At 42.4% G+C, this 17,442-nt stretch overlaps 1 protein-coding gene across 1 annotated transcript in view; it reads right to left on the bottom strand.

The window, feature by feature from the left end:
• KCNB2 (potassium voltage-gated channel subfamily B member 2) overlaps positions 1-7,399 on the bottom strand; it is a 180,876-nt gene extending 173,477 nt beyond the window's left edge. Inside the window, exon 1 of the mRNA XM_066563895.1 lies at positions 7,136-7,399. The gene's annotated coding sequence lies outside the window, so the exon portion shown is untranslated. The remainder of the gene's footprint in view (positions 1-7,135) is intronic.
• Between the last annotated feature and the right edge of the window lie 10,043 nt (positions 7,400-17,442).

Below are 17,442 nucleotides of genomic sequence, written 5' to 3'. Positions count from 1 at the left end.
CTATATACATAAAGAATGATGTCTGAAGCAAAGAGGCACATCATACAGAAGAGTCAAATTTTATCCCTCTTTGAATGAAATTGCACCCAAAATTTTGGATGTTGCATTTTGGTCAGAATCCTGGTATACTGTTGAGTTTTCTAATAAAGAAAAAACATGCAATGCCACCATCCCAAATCTACAGTTAAGAAAAGCAGAGTTGTATTCCTAAGTGACTTCGGAAATTAAAACATTCAATTGCTGCTTCTGTCAAAATTTCATTTTCAGCCATTTCTAACAGGACTGTTCCCTAATTCAATCAAGGGGAAAGATAGGCCTAAACCTACCTGGACCACAGACAGGAAGAGACTTGGCCAAGGAATACAGTCTGAATGGAGCAGACTTACTCAAGAGACATTTGTCTCAGCCAATTAGGACCCTATCTCAAACTCCTATTGTGGTCCTTTACAGAAGCCCTGAAAGCAGAACAAAGGAATGAATCAGGCCTTGATTTCTGGGAGACTCAATTTTTGACAAGTGCCTTTGTTGTTTGTTTTTCCATAGCTGGAAATGTCCCCGAGGTCACAGCATCAGCAAGTCTTTACAGAAGGCTTTTATCATTAAAAATTAAGACAAAATTCCATCTAATCTTGATCTGAAGAATCCAACCCTTCAACATCTTGATGTCTTCAACTATAGGATGCCTTGGAAAAACATCCCAAACTACTACTACAAACTGCTGTGCAGAGCCATGGGGAACCCAACATCTTATTTTGCCTATCTGAGGAAAGCAGTCACCCAGAAAACAGAAAACTTTGCTTCCTGACCTTATCTATGACCTTATCAGTTTTGGTTCCACATACTGCACAAAGATACAGTTGGTCTGGGGGTCAGTAAGGAGAAGCTGTTCTTAGGAACTCCAGTTTAACACTGTAGAGAAGAAGCTACACTGACTTTTAGTCCTACCTGATACCAAGAGTATTGATATTTTTTGACCCTCAAATTGACCTGACAATAGAAAAAAAGTGAAGACTCACTATCATGCACAACCCTATGCTACTGTTACTATAATTCTGAAATCAAGACAGGCTAAAAGGAACACTTTTATAAAAATGCCACTATAAATTAATTTATTTACTTCTATCAAACCAAAATGTATTTTTAAAAGCCACAGCATCCTCTTAAAAAATGTGCTTCATCAGAGCCATTAGTTCAGGGTTTCTAATATTAAACACCCAAGTCCCAAGTTCAAAGAAGGGTGTGGGAACCTCTAAGGAAGGATCAACATGATACCTCACAGTCAGGAAGAAGATGCTCTTAACTTCCAACCAGACCCAATGCATAAGCAGGATCAAAAGAGACACAACCCACCCACATGATATTCTAAGCCTGGAAACCTCCTCTTACAAGAGGTATGTAAAATAGTCCTTCAAAAGAATTGAACAACGTCTACTCTTTCCAAATACACCTTGAGGTGGTGGCCTTGGCTCCACCTTGATGTCATTGCTTAGTCATTAAACATTCACTGAAAGGCCCACACTCATCCCTGTGATTCAAACCTGTGGTTTACATCTTCCAGGCTCCTGCTGCTATCAGTAATCCCCAGGACAGCTGCAGTGATGGAGACCATCCCCATTCCTACCGAACAGGAATGAGGCAGCCTGTGCTTGAAAGACAACAGACACAAATGAGTCTATAACTGAAGGGTGTGACCAGTCCTTTGGTGGGTGGTAATCTTGGACTACAAGAAGTGAAATGTTTATTTGCATCATATTAATCTATGAAAGGCCTAAAAGCTCAATTTTTCTCCATCAGTACCAAAACCACAAGATTACTGAGGAAAAGTGAGATATTTTTGCTTCTACCTGGGTTATCTATTAACATGTTGCAGCAGCTAAACATTCTCATCTCTTCTTCAGTTCAAAAGGAGCAGAAGATACTGCAGAAGCACTGCTAATGGCACTTTAATGACATGCCTAAATAGGGACCAAAGTGACTATCAGTAGCCAGGCTAGTCCTGACAATAAATTCAAGTATAAAACTTACCCCGTTAAGAGGTTTGCTCTGTGTCAGCAATAACAAGAATGAAGAAAGCATAAGAGGAAATATTCCAGAAGGCAAGACCTTCTAGACAGCACTCCTGTCAAGGTAGAGCGACTCTGTGCTGTTAATCTCAGCAACCACTGGAAAAGCACGTTCAATACTGTCATTCACAGTTGTGTGATTTCAAGGCTAATTAAGCCTATTCACTGTTTTGAGTCTGCTTAAATACATTAGGGGGATTCTTCTAGCTTCTGCAGCTTGCCAGCACTTTCTGCTCAAACTGTCTCAGAATGTCTCTGGTATATGCAAATTTACACTGAATGAATGGCTATGAATTATAGCAGGATTATTCTGCCATTTGAGATGAGATGAAGTCAACACCCTTGCAGGTAACCAAATCTTCATACCTTAAGAGGGCAAATGACACAACTGAAAACTCTGTAAAAAGAAACATTACGGCTTCATTTTGAGTTCTTGCATTTGACTGTAATTTTTTTATCCCTATATATTGAAAATATAGCTAATTTTCTAAAAGTTAACTATTAATGAGATACTGTGAAATATTACTTTATGAGCTGCCTTACTAATGCTCTGAGGCAAATTTATTCTGTATTTGGACTGTACTGCCATAACTGATTTCTATTTCTTAACTTGTTAGGCAATCAGGGGGAGAAGCTCATCTCCAGTGTCATCAAAGAAGATTAGGTTTGAGAGCTTTGTTCAGTTAATTATCAGCACAGCTTTGCATTCATTTCCTCATAGTGTGGTTTTACCTGAAGGGCTGACATTTATTTCCTAACAAGCTAGTACCTGGATACGATGGCAGCAAGAACACCTCACAATAGCAAAGTCTGATTTCCTAGTAAGAAGCACTTTCCTAGGGGTAACAAAAACCTAGGGGCTTATGCATCACGTGCCAGTGCTAGTGGTAAGAGAGCTGCTCAGCCCCTCTGCCTTGGCTCAGGCTGTAAATGCCCTCACACAATATTACAGTGCACTGTGCTCCCCTGCCCTGGTGCTGAGAGGGGCAAATTGGTCAATTGCCATTGTTCCTTGTAAAGAGTTCAGCTGCTCTGTATCGCAGCCTGCTCCTAAATGCTCAGAGCTGCATTATGCCAGCATTACATATATTATTTATTAGCTAATAGATTGTTGTTCTGACTCTCTTGCTGGTGCCAGCAGTGATGCTACTGACTACTCTTTATTCCAGAGAAGGAATAGGGATGTACAGAATCCAGACACCTAAGTCACAGCTGATCTATCATTATGGCTAAATATAGATTTCCTGCATTAGAAACAAATAAATTTAAAACTTCACTGATTTTAGTGGCCTGAGACTTTTCTCTTATTGTTTCCCTACTGTTCATACCATAATCCAGGAAGAAGTGCGTTCAAAATAATATTCCTTGTTTTCTGATTATGCAGTTAACATCATCATACTTTCATGCTAGTGAAAAAAATGTAGTTTAAGACACTCATCCTTTAAGAAATTCATCATTAAGAAACTCCATCCCTCCAGACTTCGAAGAAGGAATGCACTGCACAGCAAACAAGTGAAAACTTAGAAAGATGCCAATGTGTGACTTGTGCTGAAATTTCTGCACATTCTGTAGCAAGCACTGGGACGGACAAAAGGCAAAATAGCCTTTGCTGTCCTTCCAGATTTTTATGAAGAATACAGGCAGGTTTAAGCCTAATAGATTTTAAATATCTTGACTAATGCATACTCTCCTAATGCTTTTATGGTTTGTAGTGGTCTGGGAAGCTATACTGGGACTGACTTTGTACAGTAACCAAGATAAGAAACTTCCAAATTCTGTTCAATAAACACTTGATTTGTTAAGCTTCTCTGTTAAATTTTTAAAAAACTTTAGCCATATATATGCATTCTACTTGGACTTTATTTGAGTGTGACTGAGCAATGTATGTATTATAGCATGCAATATGATACCTCTAATTGCATAATAGTGAAGAAAAAATTCAAAATAATGAAATTCTTTCCATATCTTTTCCATATAGACAGAGAAGTATAGATTTAAAAACATATAAACCTATGGGATTGCACAAAAATCTACATTTGCAATAGGATTACATCTACTCTGTAATGTCCTAAGCAATTTCTTTGCACATTATCCCATGGAATACTGTTGCACATCTTAAAAAATCTATGCAATTTAATATTGGAAAATTTATTTTGGTTTGAAGTTAATATTCTTGTTACAAAGTAAACACACATTTCTCCCTACTAAAATATGAGTTAAAACACAATTCCAAAGATTTATTATGAAATCCAAGAAATCAAATACCCAGTTCCACTATTCCAGCAATCACTACAACAAAAAGATGCCAACTACAGATGGGAAATCAAAAATATTTTCTTTTGGAGTGCTCATATCGTATTACTAGAAACAGAAAAACACAACAAAGTAAACTACAGCCTGGTTTTTTATCATGCATCCATTATAATATTTATTTTATATTATTGTTTAATATTAATGTTTATTTTATATTTATTTTATATTTATTTTATATTTATGTTTATAATGTTCAGACACCTCTTAGGTAAAAAAACCTTATTCCTAAGCATGATAAAAACTTACTGTTGCAGTATTAGACAAACATGTATAGTTCTTTTAGAGGCAATCATTGCTTAACTCCAAGAGCTGTGAGCATTGCTGGGTCAAACGACATTATGCAATAAAATGATGAATTAATAGAATTGACCCCTGAAAACATCCAAAAATTCATTTTTAGGCTGCATGTATGTCTACTGTGATGAAGCTGAAGTGGTGTACAGCTTTAAGTGCTTCCCTTTCTGGCTCCCATCTCTTGCTGTGGGGAGAAGCAGGTCTGTACTCTGGTAGAGCAGACACCTTCAGGAGGGTCTGCAGTGGAATCCCACTGCACTGACATACTTCCAGTCACTGCCCCCTTCACCAGATAGCTCAGCCTGCATTCCTCCTCTGAGCTGAGACCAGACAGACCTTCCCCAATGTGCTGTTTATATCATGACAGACGGAGTAAAACACCGACTGAAATATCCTTCAGCAGGTAGCTTTAAATACAGGAGCATCATGGAATATACTTTACCTGCACATGTGGTTACATGAAGCTCCAGGAAGTCACATAAGATCAGGATTTTTTTTCTAAAAGTGACAGCAGCAAACTGTTTGGCAAAATCCCAACTGTTGGCAAGAAAGCTATTGCAAATCTTGACCTCTCGCCTTGCTTTGAATGGCAAGACAGAATTTGCCAATTAACTTTCACTTAGAAGAAAAAAAAGGCTGAGTATGAATAAATATATGTGATGTGGCATCGTTAAGGCAATGGGACACTTCAAAATGCTGAAGCAAATGGAGATGTTCAGGCTGAAGCGTGCTGCTCTGAACAGCACCTCTCCCTCATCTCGAGCTGAAGATGTTTTACTGTCTGCACACATCTGAGCGAGGGCAACCTGCTGAGCTCCAGCAACAGCATCCAGCCGAGAAAAGAGGGAGAGAAATTCAAATGCTGTGGTTAGAGCGGCCTGCAGAAGCACTCATTGGAAAAAAAAATAACAACAAGCCAGCTGCAAGTTCCACTAATGCTGAACGAAGTGAGAGTTTATCAGTTGTATCAGATTTATCAGTTGTTTGAACAGAATAGACAGAGGTGCTAAGAACCAGAAACAAACTATTTTTTTCTGTACTGCATCTTATCTCTCTGGGAAAGACTCCAGAGTTTTGCTAGCACATCTTGGTGATCAGAGAACAAACAAATCCCATAAGTGGCATGTACTCACTGACCCTGCTCCCCCGAAAGTTTCTACTAAAGATCCCTGGAGGATCATGTCCCAGGCTTGGTGGAATGTTCAGTTTTGCAGACCTTGCCCAGCCTCTAAGGCTTGGTGCTAGCTCTGCTCTAAGCTGGACAGACTCGCCAGCTGAGCAAACCTGAGCTCTAGCTGTTTTTAATGCAAAATGTTACCAGACAGGCTTTTCCCCCTCCCAAGCCTGCCCAGTCTCCCTGCTGTTCTTCCTCTTCTAAACCAATCCTGACACCTAGTCAGAGCTCCAGGACAGGGTCACTGAAATCCTTCACTAAGGTGTGCTTTTAATAGCAAGGTCTTGATGACTATGTATTTGCTAAGGAACGTTGTCTCCACCTGATGCTATGGACACTTCCTTTCTTACACAAACATTGAAAAAGTGACAATTTTGGCAATGTTGCTAGAGTCAGTCTTTTCTGCATTGAATTAAAATGTCCAAGAAACTGCATATATATTGCCTATTGTATCTTAATCATTATGTAACTTGAATTGAATGAAGTCCAAACCCTACTATAAATATGGACAGTACATACATAGGGTATAAACAAAGGTCTACCTTCACCCAGGCAGTGAAATTCTGATAGAAGAAACACACTGAATGGTTTGTAGAAGCCATGTAGCGAATGAACATGCCTATTCATAAAGACATTTAGATTTTTAAATCCAGGGGCCAGCATGCTCCCTACCTACAGAAAGCATATATGACAGTATATTTCAGACTACCACTACGTGTATTCTATGCTACGTGTATTTCCTTCTATAGAGGGGATTTTTCAGTCCCCGGGTGGATGGGATAATTCCAACGACAGCTACCGAGAAGGCTGAGGTTTTGTATCATCAGGTTTCCACAAGCACTATCAGAGCATCGGAAACAAATGACGAGCCTTTATCGCTAGAGCTCACCCACGGCAGGAGGCAGAATACTACGAAATGTCATTCCCTCCCTCCCTTTAGCAGCTCTGAAGGAACAAAAATACAAGCCACGGTTTCCAAAGCGCTACAGGGTGAGGGTTCTGTTACCCAGCCTCAGACGGATCCAGGCAGCCGGGGAGAACACCCCGGCTCCGTCCCGCCCCGCCGATCGTGCCCCCTCCCCGGGGGCGCTCCCGGCGCCCGGGGCTCCCCGGGGCTCCCCGCGGGAGCGCCGCGCTCCCGGCCCGCCCGGGCGCTCCCGGCCAGCGGGCAGCCCTCGCCTTCCCTGGCAGTCCCACCAGGGCGGCAGCTGGCCATGACTCGGGCTCTCAAATAAATACAAATAAAAGCAAAAGGCAGCCCTCGGCGGAAGAGGGAAGCCCTCCCGCTTACCTTGCTCCGCGGGCGCCCGGGGCGCCGCCGGGGGCTGCAGGAGGGATTCCCCAGCGCTGGCAGGGGCTGCTCGGGCTTCCCCGGGCACCGCGCGGCCGCCTCAGCCACGGCGAGGGATTTGTTTTGGTCGCTCCTTCCCGGGGAGGGTTTTCCTCTACATTCTCGGCTCCACATCACCGCCTCTCCCGGCACGGAGAGGGCTGGGGGTGGAAAAACCACGGCAAAGGCATCTCCCTCCTACCCCCGGAGATGAAAACCCGCCGGAGCAGCCGCGCGGCGAGCGGCTGGGGTGTCGGGCGGAGGATAGGGGGGGCCGAGGGGGGATAAGAGTGGAGCCCTCGCTGCCCTCGCCCCGCTGTAATCCCCGGCTGCATGCGAGCCGCCGGCTGCCGGCGCGGCCGCCCGTGTCTGCGGCTGTGCGCGGCGGCGGCGGCAGCGCGGGGCGGGGGGGCACGGCCGCTCCCGGCCGGGGCACGCGGGGCGCCCCCCGCCCCCCGCCCGCCGCGCTCCCGAGCGCCGCGCGCGCCCCCGCGCCCGCCCCGCGCTCCCCGGCGCGTCCCGGGCTGCGCGCTCCCGGCACTGTCACGGGAGGGGCGCGCCCCCCTCCCCACACTGCCCCCGGACTAAGGGGGCGCATCCCCCGCGCCCTGCCCGGGCAGGGGAACCGCGCTCAGAGACATCAGCCACGCACAGACGCCGCGCCAGTGCCTCGGGCGGGGTGCACACGCTCACAGACACACAGACAGACACACAGACACACACGCACACACACTCGTGCACATGCATGTACACACACAGCCCACACTGATCCCCCAGGCAGGGGATGTACACACACGCACACACTAAACCCACGCTAAGGGCACCCTCCAGGCAGGGGATTCCCCTCTCACACACGGGTGAATCCACGTTAACATTCCTACGTATGGGATGCACGCACCTCTCGGACCTCCCCAGCCAGGGAATGTGCGGGCTTGCACACAAAGACAAACACACCACGCACACACGCACTTCCATGTACTGTCCCCTCCCAAACACAGAGACAGACACACACCACCTTCTCCTGCTCAATAGTGCATTCACAGCATCCCTGCCCAGTTTTCCTTTCCCAGCCAGGGGCTGGAAAGCCCAGCAGGGCACGGGCGCACAGCACACAGCACAGGACTGTACCCGGCCGATGACCCGGCCGGCCCAGCCTTGCTATTGACATATTCAGCCCACAGCAGAAGTCCAGTGCCTGGAGAGCCAGGACCCTTCACCCCTTCATGGGGCATGGCTAATGCATTTTTGTCATCAAGTCTTGGCAAGGTTGCAGGCTGCAATCAAGACTTCAGCTACTCCTGCTGCCTCCCATAGTATTTTATAGCTCTTTATTGTTTTTCCTTGATCATTCCAGATAATGGGAGGAAGTCTCTTTCCCTCATTCATTAATGCCCCACTATATTTCAGGTATCAGATTAGAAAGCTTTTTTCCTTTTCAAGCTCTTCTCTGTTTCTCAGGTTTCATAACAGTCCATCTGTAGCTTTGCCCTCTGCATTGTGTTGCTCAGGCTTCATCTCATCCTGTAGCTCTGAGATTCAGCCTTAACTGTTGCACATTTTGCTGCTGGGATGAAGGCTTTCCAACAAAACTTCTATCAGCTTTCTTTTTTTTTTTTTCTTTTTTTTTCTTTTTTTAATTCAAAGACCTCCTTATTCTTTTGAAAGCTATCCAAGAAAGAGATTGGGCAGTATTTGCCAACATGATTTTAATTACAACGCACCAAGAAATAGGTTAAACTTCGAATGCTCATTTACTGTGCTGATTTTCACCCATTTTATGTGAAAATAAAATCTCACTGTCTTGGGGACATATAAATGTATGATTTTTAAAAAAGTTTGCCTACTTTCTCCCAGCCTACCTGCAGAAGTTTTCTGAATGGCTACCTCAGCAGTAGTCCTAGTCAGTGCTGAGTTCAAGGCTAGATTTCTATGAAAAGCTCCAGCAGAATATACTTTGTCTGAAACCTGGACATCTGTTGCATAGGCATCCATGCCTAGGCTGCTCAGCCTAGTGTTACCCTTATGGTCAATCAGGGAAATTCTCTTCCGCATCTTACATGTGATAAACAAAGCTCCATAGCAACCCATTCCTCTCCTCAGCTACTCCCCAGCTGAAATGTTGGTATCTATGTATTTCAAATGTTCCACCCCTTGTGTGTACACATATCCACATGTCTCATCACTAATTTTTGAATGCACCAATCAGTTTCAGCTGAGCAAAACTCACAAAATCAATTAAATTACAACAAGTTTAAGAAAAAGAAGGCAGGTGGAGAAAGAAGCTAACCGCATATCTCTTTGTGCTCAGAGCATGGCAAAGGTGACATTTGGAGTTCATGTGCTGTAACATACCTCAAAATCTGCATGTACATGTGACATCAGTGAGAAAAGTTAACTGGAGCATCTGTCTTCTTAGCCACTGCAGTTCAGTAAAGCCCATGAGGCAGAGCTGTAGGAAAGTGGAATTTATTCCTTCAGATTCTCATTAAATAATAGGTTGTGAGGAGCTCCAGTTCTCCTCTACTGCTTTTCGTGATGCAGTGAGTGGTTTTGAAGCAGACTGTGTTTTCTTGAGATTTTATTACTTGATTTTTCATTTTTGATAAAGGAAGAATGTCTTATCTCCCTCTCATACACACACCCCCAGACACTAATACATCTTGCTTATTGGGAAAACTGACAGAAAGTTCAGTTCATAGGTGAGTTCCTGCAGTTCATTGGCTACAGTGGTATGCATGCTGTTAGACACTGCTCCAGAATAAGCAACTGATCTGCCTTCAATAAGGAGAAGTTATTCTGGAATAAAAAGCTCCTTATTTTGCTAGTATGTCTGCAGTAAAAGTAATTTTATTCTGGGAAATTATTTTTGCACATAGAGGTACATTATCCTGCCTAGACTCATGTTTACATCACTGCATCTTTGTTATTCAATTTTCCTTTATAAACAGATGCTTGCAGTTCTTGGCTCACTCTTTTTCTAGGCTTGGGGCATTTATGTTTATGAACACATCTTCAGCTCTTACCAGCATGCTTGGATATTGAAGGGAACCTTTGTTGGTTCTTTAGTTACCATAAATAAAATGCAAAATGCATGGCCATGCTGCTGAACATGAAGGAAAGATTTCCTTTAGAGGAGTTTAGTCTCAGTTGGTCAGATAAGGGGAAGAAAGCAACTGCTTGAGAAAAAGAGAAATCTCTTTTCTACCAAGATTTCTGCTGCAGGATTTTTCCCCCTCATTACAGCGATGTTCTTCAGAATACCTTTCATCCATCAAGACCATCCTTGTAAACATCCTGGGCCTCTTCCTTCTGACTTAACACCCAATTTATATAGATGAGCCTGCTAGGTCTCTGTGAGGCAGTGCTTCCCAAATACCTCCCAGCAGTGAGAGGAGAAGCTGTTTAGAGGAAGGCATGGATGGAGAAAGATGGGCAGACATATGGAAAAGTATAGCTAAATCTTGCTATGACCAGGAGGATCATTCAAATTCACACTCTAAATGTTGCAAGAAATAATTGTCTTCTCCACTGCTGAACACCTTGACCATACCAATGAACTCATGTGACCCATTAATTTGCTTGCTTTTGAAGGAAGAAGAGTGGGTTTATGTTTGTCAGGGCCTTGAAGGCACGACTGGGACTGCTGGCCCTGATCCACTTTGCCTGACGACTTCCTAATCCCTGTCTGTAGTCCAGGACACCATTTCAGCTCAACACAGGGCTTTCAGTCCCTGCCTCAGAGACACTTCCCTGTGGAGAAGGGAATAATCTACTTATAGACTGGTTTAATGGCTATTCCTTCTTGTAGGAGCAGATATTACATTAAGCACCAACAACAGCAGGACTGATGTAATCAGCATCAAAGCTGGCCTGTCTAAATGAATGGTTGATCATTTTCCTGCGTGTAATCATATCATTTATTGCAGTGCTGAAATATGGTTTTGAAATGTATCTTAATTTCCCAGCAGTGTGCCTAACAAATGGCAAAAATAAGTTCTAGAAGAGTGAAGCCCATCCCAGTGCCCTTTGTATCACTCAAGACTTGCAGAAAAAACAAGTCAAACAAAGGCAGCTTCTTGACCAAGTCCAATATTCTCTTGAAATAAATCACATTAGGAATATCATCTGGCAGTAGCATAACCCACCACAGTTCAGACCAAGTCTTGTCTGGATTAGGGACTTCCTGATTATTGGAATAGCTTTCCATGCTTCAATTTGAGTGGTTGGGGTTTGTTTTGCTTCCCCCCCTCTTTTATTTAGGTTTTGGTTTCCTTTATCATATTTCTCTAACTCAGAATACTATGTTTTCTATTTGTGTTGCCACAGATTGGGCTCTGACACTCTTTTCCCAAGTCTTGGTTTCTAGAGGGGCTCCTGGAAGTGTTTTCAGTCCTTTCACAGGCTGCAGTGGGACGGCAGTCTCACTGGTGTTTAAAGGCTGCCTTGTGACACATCCAGGAGTGAAATGCTGCTGCACATAGGGACAATTGTGGCAGCTTTTCCCTCTTTAGTTCCCATTAAATGGAAACTTACAGAGGTGGGTATCCCAAAACCAGCAACAGAGATGAGCAAGAGCATAGCCAGGAAGGACAGAGCATGGGAAATACGCCATTGTAAAACAAGCCATAACTTGGTTGGGTTTGAGGGTAGTTTCTTGTCTGTTCGTAAAAATTGTTCCTTTCTTCTCTAGGTGGATTTTTTTGGTTTTTGGGTTTTTTGTTTTGTTTTAGTTTTGGTTTTTGGGGTTTTTTTTTGGTTTGTTTTGGGTTTTTTTGGGGGGGCGGGTGGGGGCGGGTTTTTTATGCTTGGTTTGGTTTTTGATGTTTGTTTTTTTTTAAATTCTGGATAAATCTGCACAAGAAAATAGTCATTGGTTTCAGGGCTACAATCAGTTTTGACATGACAAAACATGTCACATGACAAAACACAAACAGAAACTAAACTTGAGCTAAACAAAGGTGTATCATTATGATTGAAGCTGAATTATAAATTACAATAAGTAACTGAGTTACAGTTAGAGCTGTACAAACTGACATTTCAAATTGAGGCATTTTTTCATATGCAGAAGTCAAATAGATAAGATTTACTGGTTGGGTTTTATGGCAAGCAAAAAGGATGCCTGCTGAGTGGCTCCTGGAGCTCAACACTGCAACATTTAGGTTCTAGGATGTAGGGCTCTCCTTTGTGTAACATAAGATAGTGATGATTTCCAAAAAGTCAAAAGTTTTTTCGACCTCCTGTAGTAAGCTATTGCAGCTTGCATTTTTATTTTTAAAAAATACACATTTGGTAATGCAATTTTCATATTTTTATTTTTTTATTAGCATGAGCTGAATGTTAATACTGCCTGACAATTAAAATGCTATCTGGTGTTATTCACAGACCTTTAAATTGAGATCCCTTATTTTGGCCCTATGCCAGATCACAGCCTGAGAAATAATTAAGCTTTTTTCATGAATCTCAGGGGCAGCACATCCCAGGTATAAACTTGGTCTGCTATTGCTTTCTAGAAGTAGCAGTAGTTTGGTCTAAGTTGATGCAACTGAGCAGTCTAATAAAACCCAATCCTGTCACTACGAAGAGCTGGCACTTGCTGGTCACATTATATAGGGGATGCTTATAGCCAAAGCTATGTTTAGCATGAGGCTTGTTTAGGTGATCCAATATTGCCTGCTAACTTTGAACTCTGCAATGAAAAAATATGTTTCCTTAAATACCATCTCTGAGAAGATGGCTTTCATGCCTTCCTCTACCACTGCCTCTTCCACAGTCCCTCACACCTTCTCCCCCATCCCTGTTGAGGCACAGCCCCACAAGTGGAGCTCTCCATTTCCAGGAGGGCTGTTATGGAAGACATCCTTTGCAAGCTCTTTTGAAGTTTCGCAGTACCTGCCTGGGGTTTATGTACCAGGCAGGAATTTTTCTGCCTTTCCCCAGTCTGGTGAAACAGGAGTCAGAATTTTCAGAATTTTCAGAATTTATGTTTTGGATTATTTCTGCTCTATGTCAAAAATGATTTAATGATGGATTAATTAAAAGTCGTCTGTCACAATAGTTTAGGCATAAGCAAAGGTATTTTCTGCACAGGTCAAAGCAGAAGGAAAACAGCAAGGACTGGAAGAAGAGATATTCAACAGCTGCTCAGAATAACCAGCTAAATACTCTCTTTATTAGTAAGGGAGAATGCAACATGTAGGAGCAGAGGATTTTGCAATGGGAAGATGCTAATTGCAGAGAGGAGGATGAGATTGTGATGAGCTGTGAGAGGTTGAAGCTTCTAGTTATAAGGGCACTCTCCTGCAGCTCAGTAGAAGAGGATGGATAGTCTGAGCAGAGAGATAGGGCTAGGCATGTGGGAAGAGAGCTTCCTCCATATCTTGATTTCTAACAGGATCTTGGGGGAGCTACAGGGAGGTGAATTTTCCTGAAAGGCAGTTTGGGCCTTTTCCTGAGTAGGGCAGTTCTGCAGGTACCAGGCACTGAGCTGTGCTCAGGCAACCTAGTGCTGCCACTGGCAGCTGCCATTGGGATGGGAGCTGGAAAGTCAGCTTCCAAGAGATTGGACTGCAACTTGTACTGATAAACTTGTACTGATAAACTTGTACTGCAGTTAAATATGATAAATTACATGTGGATAATTTGTTTAAAACTTACTGTATTCACAAGTGCAGTGTTAGGCCTTGGAGCTGTCCTTCACATCATTATTTTTCATTTTCAATATTTTCCCCAGGGATTAAATCTTAGGACTGAAATGCAGAAAACCTATTTCCTCTTTTAATGAAATATCTAGATATCACCAGCAAACCCTGAGCAAATAATAAGCCCATATTTCTCCAGCTGTGAATAACACATGGCATAGACCAGTGCTCTGCTCCTGGCTTGCAGCTCAAAACAACCAACAAGCTAAAAAAACCCTCCAATTTCTTTAAACTATGTTTCAGGCATTAGATAAACTTGATGATTTTTTTTGGTTTGGTTCGGTTCTGTTTTCATTGTATGGGATTGTAGACAAATCTGATAGAGTAATAAATTAACCTAATTGCTTTTTTTTTTTTTCTTTTTTTTTTTGTTTAGCATTCACCCTAAGAGTTCCCTACAGTGTTTTCATCCTTTGTAATGTCTGGAAGAGAGTACTGCTGTGATGTGTAAATAGAACACTGAGCCCAAGTGGAACCTCCTTGAAGACAAACAATAATGAATTTGTTGCCAGGTAATGGTTTCATGGTTTCAATTTGTAAACTCTTTTTTGGGAAAGAACTGTAGTTTTTTTTTACAGCCATGTGGAAAACAGAGTTTTCTGCTCATGAGGACTCTTGCTTTTTCTAATGATGAATTGCAGCATCTCAGCTTAAAAAAAGTGCCAGCTTCCTGGAGAAGTTGCAGATTAATTCAGTGGTGGAGGGTGAGCCCTGCCTGGGACACACTTGCACAGTGAGTCCATGTAAGTTTTTCACCTTCAAACCTATGTTGTATGAGCCCAAAAGCTTGGGGAGTGGGTGCTTTCACTGGCTTCCACTTCTGAGCTGTGGGTGCTTTCACTGGCTTCCACTTCACTGCTGAAAAACTGGAGGAAAGCTCTGTTTAAGTGGATGTTCCCAGGTTTCCAGGGTTTTGCCTTAGGGGAATCTGAACACAGACCAGGATGTGGGGATCAACACTAGCGTGGGGGACTCCAGAGAGATACGAAGCAGGTTGCTTGTGGCAGGCAAGCCAGGCTCCTGAGCAGCTTTGGTTATCTTTGATGAAGTGGTCCTTGAAGAGAAACAGGGTTTCTGGTTCCAAGGCATCTGCCAGGGAATGAAGTTGGTTTGAAGCTCAGCTTAATAAAATAATAGAAATTCACCAAACCAACGGAAATTTAAAAAAGCATCTTGATTCTAACACACTGGCTTTGCTAGAACATTTCAAGAGCTCTAAGCTCATAACCAGCTTCAGAAATATCAACCAGTAAGTGATCAACTTTTTGAAGTAATTTCTCAGGTCATGCACATTTCCTTATTACACAGGAACGCTCTGATTCCAGCTTTGCATACTGGCTCTTTGGGGTTTGATTAATGCCATGGGGTGTTATTTAAGTAAAGGAAATATGACTTTTATAAAATTACATGTCAAGTCCTCAGGTTCCCCCTAAGTATATCAAATCTCAATTGGTGGGTTACACACCATAATCTCTTCTGAAATATTTCATTAGACATATTTTATACCTACTGTAACCGTTTAAAAAATCTCCTGTAGTGTAGGATGAATGCAATGGCATTATGTTTAAAAAAAATCCATCTTGGAGGTGTAAATTTACATGTTCACATTTTCCTAACTTGTCTAGAACACATTTCTCATTGTTTCCATTAAAAACCCCAAAACCCCACAAAAATCCACAAAAACAACAAAACAAGAACCAAACAAAAATCTAAAAATCTTATTCTTAATTTGCATATTATGTCCTTTGCAAATCAATGGAAGAATGTAAAAGGTACTGTATAGATACAGAAATGAAACATGCTGTTTTTGAGGAATATAAGCTAACATGGTGATTCAAATATGGAAGCTGATTAAGACTGGAAGCAGAGTCATGAAACTTCCTATTCTTACTGTAGATTAAACAGATTGGTTTTGAAGTGACTCTTGTTTTATGTTTTAGTGACCTCTATTTCTGGCTATCTTCAATTTACTTGGAAGTTATTCTCACAAGCTCCATTATTTCACACTCCTGAAATACTCCTTCTCTTGCACAGATACACTCAGTATTCTCCATCCACTGCATCCCATTCCCTAGCTGCTAGTGACATATGCTGTGGATGGTTCTGAATTCTATACACTTAAAGGTCAGTGTTTCTATTGTATTACTCAAGTAACAGAAAAGGTGTGTTGCAGCCTCAGCAGAGAGACTGATGTGGATTGCTTTCCTCTCCTGTCACTGTTTTTTGTGGAAGTTTATAAGATGTTTGGGAAGGGGCTAACAGATTAAGAAGTGATGGGAAAGAGATTGTGGGGAAAGAAATGGACCTGAAAGACCAAGACACAGATTTTTCCCCAGGAAGTCAGGCTGAGCTGTCAGATGCCAAGCTGAGCAGGCAAAAGTGGTCAGTGGTCCTCTTTCCCAATGTATCTGAATACTTGATTGCATTGCTGCAGTGACTTTGAAGCAGGTAAGAAAACCTACCAAATTTGATTTGAAAAATGTTGCATTCATTTTGCATGGATGGAGATGACTGTAGAAGATGCAAGTAACAGGAAATTGTGCCCCATGCTTTGCACAAACTTGTGTTGTTATTATTATTAATTTGTTTATAATAGAATTTACTTGCAAATTACATAGACAAATATCCTGGTTTAGGAATTGTTTGCCTGGTGCTTAGCTCTTGCTTTAAATGCTCATTATTCATATTTGCTATTTGCATAGTGTCCTGGAATCATGGCAAGGCACTGTGGGCCCCATGATATAATTTCACTCCCCCACTAGGTCATTCTCAAACCCACCAGAGACTCAGGATGGCAACATGACCCCTGCACCATAACACCTTCTCTGCTGTTGTGGGCACTGGTTATGAGACTGAGGATCAGGTTCATTAGAGTAGCAAACATTCCACGCTATTGCTGCCAAAGCTAATTATGAGTTAGAGAAACACTGTGACAAAGTTAATTGTACATTTGCATTTGATCTGGTCTGAAGACCTGACAAAGAAAACTGTGCCAGTAATCCAGTCCTTCACAACAGAAAAGGCTCAAATCCTGTGTGTTTGTTTGAGGCAAAAGGTGACCATGGCTGTGGAGAAGGAGGATGGCTTTATCCACCCAGAGAATGTGATGTGAAGCAAGCCATGTGGAGGGTATAGCTCTTTTTCTCTGCTTTCCCAACATCTTTCTTTCCTGACTGTGTCAGCTCTCTCCTTTATTCTTAAAGTCGGGTGTTAATATCAGCTGCGTTACACAAAGTATGGCTAATCTGTTAGAACAAACTCTTGGACTTGTATTTTTGGTTTTGTAGGCAAACATGAGATTCTTACAATAAATGGGGTTTTCTGTCTGTGCTGCCAACTGGATTTACATGATCTTCAGACTGATGGATGCCTGTGAGCCCCCAAGCAAGAAATGGTTAGGTCATGGACTTGTGCAATTAACTCAAGGTGTTCAGAGTGAGCCTCAGTGTTAATTTTCAGTGAGACATTTCACAGAATCACAGAATCACAGAATTTCTAGGTTGGAAGAGACCTTTAAGATCATCAAGTCCAACCCATGTTCTAACACCTCAACTAGATCATGGCACCAAG

Source organism: Molothrus aeneus, chromosome 1, assembly GCF_037042795.1.
Source record: "Molothrus aeneus isolate 106 chromosome 1, BPBGC_Maene_1.0, whole genome shotgun sequence".
NCBI lineage: Eukaryota > Metazoa > Chordata > Aves > Passeriformes > Icteridae > Molothrus > Molothrus aeneus.
This window is presented reverse-complemented; position numbering and strand designations above follow the sequence as displayed.